Source organism: Vigna unguiculata, unplaced genomic scaffold (genome assembly GCF_037176805.1).
Source record: "Vigna unguiculata cultivar grain cowpea cultivar isolate G323 ecotype 2 unplaced genomic scaffold, ASM3717680v1 ptg000366l, whole genome shotgun sequence".
NCBI lineage: Eukaryota > Viridiplantae > Streptophyta > Magnoliopsida > Fabales > Fabaceae > Vigna > Vigna unguiculata.
The window spans coordinates 437-7,500 of record NW_028197001.1 but is presented as its reverse complement, the minus strand read 5'-3'; the positions used below and the strand labels follow the sequence as shown (position 1 = coordinate 7,500).

Genomic DNA, 7,064 nt, shown 5'->3' with positions numbered 1-7,064 from the left:
CAATCGTAAGAAATTCTTGACGATATCGGGCTGGAACAATCTGTTCCTCCTGAATATCTCGAGTAAGTGCTAAAGAATTTCCTGTTGCTACCCTATAGTATTCATCTATATTTGGTGATAAATAAAGCATGCGTATTCTTTTTGATCTTTCGGATATTTCAAAAAATGGACTTTCTATGGCCCCCCAAATACCAATCCTCGCATGAATTGCTAGAGATCCAATAAGTCCAACATTGATTCCTTCAGACGTGTCAATTGGACAAATGCGTCCATAGTGACTAGGGTGGATATCTCGTATCCGAAAACTCGCAGTTCGCCCCGTCAATCCTCCAGGGCCCAAATAACTCAATTTTCTCCCATGAACTATTTCCGTCAATGGATTAGTTTGATCCAAAACTTGAGATAATGGGTGTAATCCAAAAAAAGATTCATAAGTCGTTGTTAATGGAGTTGAAGTCACCAAATTCTGAGGAGTCGGTATCAATTTATGTCTAATTGCTCCACATATAGTTCCTCTAACCATATTTTCTAAACGAACCAGGGCCAATCCAAATTGATCTTGTAATAGATCTGCTACAGAACGAATACGTTTATTTTTCAAATGATTTATATCGTCAAGTAGAGCCATTCCAAATTTCATGCCAATCAAATGATCCGCAGCTGTCAATATATCTCGCGGTAACAAAAATGTATTGTTCTGGGGTATATCAAGATTAAGCTTTTGGTTGATATTTCGTCGACCAATTTTTCCTAATTCACATCTTTGTTGAAAAAATTTTTTTTGTAATTCTTTCCATAAAGATTCAGAAAATACCGGATCTCCGCCAACACAAGCAAATTGTCGATAAAACTCCAAAATGGCATTTTCTTTTGACCCAATTTTTTTTTTATCCTTATCATTTAGGAAAGACACGAAAATTTCAGGATAACAAACATTTTCTAGAATTTCGCTTAAATTCGAACCCATAGCTGATGATAGAACTAGAATAGATATTTTCTGTTTCCTACTCACACGAGCCCATATCCTTGCTTTTTTATCAATCTCTAATTCTAATCTACCCCCCCAGTCTGATATTATAGTGCCAGTATAGACCGGAATTCCGTTAGGGTCCAATTCTGAACGGTAATAGATACCAGGACTTTGCAATATTTGATTGATTACTATTCTGTATATTCCATTTACTATAGAAGTTCCCAGAGAATTCATTAGAGGAATATTTCCAACAAAAATAGTTTGTTTTTGTATATCTCTACTACTTTTCCAAATTAATCCCGCGGATATATATAATTCAGCAGAATATGTAAGTGATTCATATACAGCATCTTTTTCGTTTATCAAGGGTTCTAATAATTGATATGTTTCGGCAAATAATTGAAATTCAATTTCTTGATCTGTATCCTCAATTTTTGGAAACTTAAAAAGCCCTTCTGTTAAGCCCCGATCAATGAACCTACAAAACCCTTCAAATTGTATCTGATTCAATCCAGGTAGTGTAGACATTTCTTCATTTTCACTCCCAAGCATTTTCAATTTCCCCGTGAATTTTATCGAAAAATATTCCACGATTTGCTGTCATGCTTCATCAAATCACATGAATCCATTTAGCAATATTGGAATTTCTATTCTTTATACTGAATTACATGAAATCTTACCTAATCCCGTGTATCAAATATTTCTTAGTGTATGAAATACCTATTATGAAAAGAGAAAGAAATATTAGAATTTGATACTCAACTTCGAAGGAATTTGCAACAAAACAAACAGATAGAATCGAAAGTCTAATCTAAAAAAGGATTGGAAATTTCTACGGGCATTTCAATATTTTTTTTAGGAATCTAAAAAAATGCATTTCATTTCTATCATTATTATGATATTACATATTCAAATTCAATTGGATACAAAAAAAAATCCATTCGAAATTGTCAAGAAAAGATATATTTTGAAGTGAAGTATTTTGGAGAGAATTGGGGAGAATATGATTAGAGTATGTTATGTGTAATGTAATAAGGCTTGTATTTTTGAAACATGCATATATTTAACTGCAGCTATAGATCTGTCTCTAACTTTATTGCAGTCATATTTGTTCAGGATAACAAACACATAACATGTTGTGTGAATTTTTACAAATTTTCTATTGAAAATTGTAAAAAAAGAATAAGCACGATAATTTCTTGAAAATACCGTATAGTATTGGTATTCTATATCTATATAGATATGGATAAGATACTCGATTAGATAATATCTGTGTAACAGATCAAATTGATATTCTAGGGTTTACATATATTGAAAGTTGCTGTTATAATTAGAATGAACAAAGTTAAAAAAAAAAGCAATATTGATTGGTTATGTATCAATTTTTATTTTCTGATCTCATTAAGAAAAAAAAATTTCTATTCAAATATTCAAGAATAATTCATAAAAGAATAGTTAACGGTTGCGATTTGTCTCAAGATTGTTTTTCAATTTTTCAATAGAAAGAAAAGGGGGGAGTATTCTCAAAAACTTCATATCTATATTTTTATTGGCGGCATGGCCGAGTGGTAAGGCGGGGGACTGCAAATCCTTTTTCCCCAGTTCAAATCCGGGTGTCGCCTGATCGATAAGAAACTGTAAATGAAAGATTATATTACGTTTTTTTAGAAAACTTTTTTTCCAACAGAAGCAAGCGAGGGAAAAGGAGTCTTGAGAATTGCGTTTGATTCGAAATTATAAGCATCAGTAGCTTAAAAAATGTTGTAAATATTTTTGTCTCGAATTCAAGGAAAGATTCTAGTAGTGAAAAGGAATCCATAAATTTAGAAATGATAGTTCGTTCACTACACAACTATTGTAGTGTCTGTCTCCTGACTGGGTCTTTTATTAGATTGGATTAAGAATAAGTCGGATAGGAAAGTCCATTTTTAGGTAGAGAAAAGGCAGAAGAAAAACCTTCTATACAGACTAATTTAAAGTTTATGAGTGCTTCCACATTTTATCAATATTATTTATTTAGATCAATTCTATTTAATAGCTTTAATTTAGCTAATTCGCTTTCGTAATATTCAAAAAAAGTATTCTTTAGATTTTCATATTCTATATTCTAATAAAATTAAAAAGTTTTGATTCTAAAATCGAATAGAAAAGAAAAAAAGTTTTTTTAATTATTTTAGAGAACGAATTGGGAGACATTTAAGGGACTATTTCAAATAGAAAGAAGAGTATAAGTATGCAAATGAATCTGTCTTGATTCTTTTTTTATGAAATCCTTAAGGAAATGATAAAAGAGAAATCTTAATATTCCCACCTGGTAGTAACATTCATTGACTTATAACTTCCTATAATTTTTTTATGTTTAATGTTTTATGATTTTACTAAAAATAATCAAAAAAAACTTTTTAGATGTTCTAATAACTAATAAATAGAATGAATTCTTGTTTTTCGTGAATGATGTTAGCCCAGAATCCTTTTTTTGACTCTGTAATAGCAATTCCACTATTATAGTATAGTATTTTTAGCGAATAATACAAAAAAAAGAATAGAATAAAAAATTTGAAAAAATAATGAAATAGTTCCTTCATATTTATAGAGATAGGAGACAAAATTTACATGGATATAGTAAGTATTGCTTGGGCTGCTTTAATGGTAGTTTTTTCATTTTCCCTTTCCCTCGTAGTATGGGGAAGAAGTGGGCTATAGGGATACTAAAAATTGAGTTAAGGGATCCAAGTAACCTTGTTGATTTCTACCTGAATTTTTGAATTTCGAAACTATTGAATGAAAATATTTCATTTAAACTAATACTAATTAATTGAGTTCAAATAGAAAATCTATCTTGATTCTATTATATTTTAGTAGTGTAATGTATTCTATGTATCTTATAGGAATTGAAAATACTCTTTCAATCAAACAAATATTTTCATTATTCCCATATTCCTATTTTGAGAAAAACAAGGGAATCAAAAAGAAGAAGAAATGGATTCCTATTCCAATCAAATTTTTCTTAAAATTTCTATTTCGATGAACTGACGCTTAACCTGGTTATATAGATATATATATATATGGAAAATGGCGGACCGTGTAATAACCATTCCTGTTTTTTTACCCCCTTTTTTTCCTAAGATACCGGAATTGTTTGTAAAAAGAATCTGAAAAAAAAAATTGGACGCAATTCTCAGATAGTAGAAATCAAATTGATTTCTACTATCTGGATTACGCTGATTGTACGATCATTTTTTTAAATCATTCATAAAAATGAAGAAATCATATTTCAGTGAAATTAGTCACTTTTACTTACCGTTTTTACATAAATTATAAGTAAAAAAGCAGTAGGAACTAGAATAAACAGTGCAGTAGCAATAAATGCGAGAATATTTACTTCCATAATCTTTATTATGTTCTATTTCTCTTAAATTTCTAAAAAAAAAATTCGGGATTTAATCCCATAGAAATGTTCAATCTTTCAACAATGGTATAAATTGGATTTCAATGATATCAAATCGGATCAATATCATGAATCACAAAATCTGAGCTATCAAATCAACTCATGAAATAGTATAACATAGGAAGATCTTTTATCCATACTAAATAAAACAAAAAAACATTTATTCTTGATGAAAGTCCAAAATCCCTTTCCTTCCTTTTTCGGCGAAACAAATGAAAAAGCAGGGGGGGGCCCCAAATAAAATTTTGTTTATCAATTTGATTCCCTACAAATACACAAAAAAGGAATTTATTTTTTATTTTTTTGGATTTATATCCAACGGGATTGACGGGGCTCGAACCCGCAGCTTCCGCCTTGACAGGGCGGTGCTCTGACCAATTGAACTACAATCCCAGGGAAAGGGGTGTACTGTATAAATATTTTTACGGACCGTTTCTGTCAAACCTTTTCTTTTTCTATTTCGGATTCGAACCTTTTTGTTGTAAATGAAAAAAGCGCATTTTTTTATATATTGATATGTATATCGATATCCACTTTAGTGAGATCGACACAAATTACTCGTAATCCGTTTCTTATTCTTATTCTATTAACAAATCGATTGAAAATTGAATCAATGAAAAAAAAATATTTTTTTTTTCAATTTTTCCTTATATTTTCTACTTACAGATCTTGACATGAATACCGATTATTAACAAGATTTTGAATTTGTGGAAAGAAATATGGAATACAGAAAAAAAAGAAATAACCTTAGATATGTTTAATATTTTGATTCTTCCGTATCATAGCACATCAGTCATTTCCAGAGAACTATAAATGGGTTATAGAATTTCATAGTGGATCGGCAAATTCTTGGGCCGAGCTGGATTTGAACCAGCGTAGACATATTGCCAACGAATTTACAGTCCGTCCCCATTAACCGCTCGGGCATCGACCCAGCACAATAGGAAGAATACATTTCAGTTTTTATTGAAAATTTTTGATCAACTTCCTTTCGTAACACCCTACCCCCAGGGGAAGTCGAATCCCCGCTGCCTCCTTGAAAGAGAGATGTCCTGAACCACTAGACGATGGGGGCATACTTGCCCGACCGCCATTATACTACGTTCATAGTATGAACAGTTTTTTGCAATTGTCAATATAATGATATGATTCGATAAAAAAAAATATTTTTCGTTCTTTCATAATTCCATAGAAATTTTTTATTAATCATTTATATTTCTAAATTTTTTTATTCCAGTCATAATAAGAAAAAAAAAGAAGTAATGTTCCAATAAAGAGAAAATTCTTCACAGGAATGATTCGTTTGTTGCAAAGGACGAGAGGTTAAAACTTCATTTCTATCATTTATTACTAATACTAAGATTCGATAGGTAGATTTATATCTAATACTAAGAAAAAAAACTTTGGAAAATAGAATTTTTCAATAAAAAAATAAAAATTTGGTTTAGGGACAGAACATATTGAATCCATTTTATCAATGATTCGATTTTATCAATGTTTCGATGAAATATTTTATTTTGTGAGTACATTTATGTATCAATAAAAAGAATTTAGTGTTATGATTAGAATGACTTCAAGAATCCATTTTGAAATAATATATTTGATATGGATCAAATCCAATCTTAATCAATTCTTTTTTTTAACTATATTCTATTCACTAGGTAAATCCAATTTTTTGTTCTTTGATGAGTCATTATACAAATAATAGATATTGATGTACATGTATTCTAATCCCATTTATATCATTTAATTTATATAATTTATATAAATTTATAGAAATAATTTATATAAATTTATAGAATAAGTATACACAGTAACAAATATATGTACTAGTCATGCTAGTTCCTTATTTAGAAATTGAAAGAAAGAAAAAGGGCCCTTTTAACTCAGTGGTAGAGTAACGCCATGGTAAGGCGTAAGTCATCGGTTCAAATCCGATAAGGGGCTTTTTACTTTTTTTTTCAAAAGCAATAGTCTTTCTATTTGAAGGAAGAATAAAAAGATTCTTGATATTTTGAAAAAGTTTCTATTTGTAATAAAAAAGAAAAAGTGTAAAATTCAATAATGGAAAAATAAAAAAAAGTAAGTGGACCTAACCCGTTGAATTATATTTATATCTACTATTCTGATATTCAAATTTGATAAAGATTCAATTCGAACAATTTTTTTTCTTTTTAAGACTTTTTTCGTTTAGACTCCCTAAGAATCTCTGAATATTTCCAATGAAATCTTCTTGTTTCTGAACTAAGAAAAAAGGTTATGCCTTTTCTTTACTCAGAAGGGCCTTAATACGAATTTCAAGTTCCACCAAACAAGTTTTTTTAAAATTAAAATGAAACATATTTTTTTCCATAAATTTCTATTATTTCTATAAGATTAGATAGAATCTTATAGAAATAATAGAAAAATACATTAAATTATGTCTTCACATATCAAATAGTTTCTTTTCATATCGATGTGTACGATATTTTTCCAGCAATTCATATATATGAGACAAAAACTTTCATTTACAGTTTTTTCTTTTTATTATAGTATTTATAAAAAAAAATGAAATACTAAAGAAAAAACTGTAAATGAAATAGAAATTTAGAAAACCTATGATCCTACAGTAGTTTCCTAGACAAAATAGAAGTCAATTCACAA

General features: G+C 29.4%; 4 non-coding genes across 4 annotated transcripts; 2 read left to right on the top strand and 2 right to left on the bottom strand.

The window, feature by feature from the left end:
- The first annotated feature begins 2,524 nt into the window (after positions 1-2,524).
- On the top strand, positions 2,525-2,595 carry TRNAC-GCA (transfer RNA cysteine (anticodon GCA)). The gene has a single exon. It is a non-coding gene; the product is annotated as a tRNA-Cys (tRNA).
- A 2,145-nt stretch (positions 2,596-4,740) lies between these two features.
- TRNAD-GUC (transfer RNA aspartic acid (anticodon GUC)) lies at positions 4,741-4,814 on the bottom strand. The gene has a single exon. It is a non-coding gene; the product is annotated as a tRNA-Asp (tRNA).
- Positions 4,815-5,271: 457 nt separating this feature from the next.
- On the bottom strand, positions 5,272-5,355 carry TRNAY-GUA (transfer RNA tyrosine (anticodon GUA)). Its single transcript has one exon. It is a non-coding gene; the product is annotated as a tRNA-Tyr (tRNA).
- A 941-nt stretch (positions 5,356-6,296) lies between these two features.
- TRNAT-GGU (transfer RNA threonine (anticodon GGU)) lies at positions 6,297-6,368 on the top strand. The gene has a single exon. It is a non-coding gene; the product is annotated as a tRNA-Thr (tRNA).
- Positions 6,369-7,064: the final 696 nt, after the last annotated feature.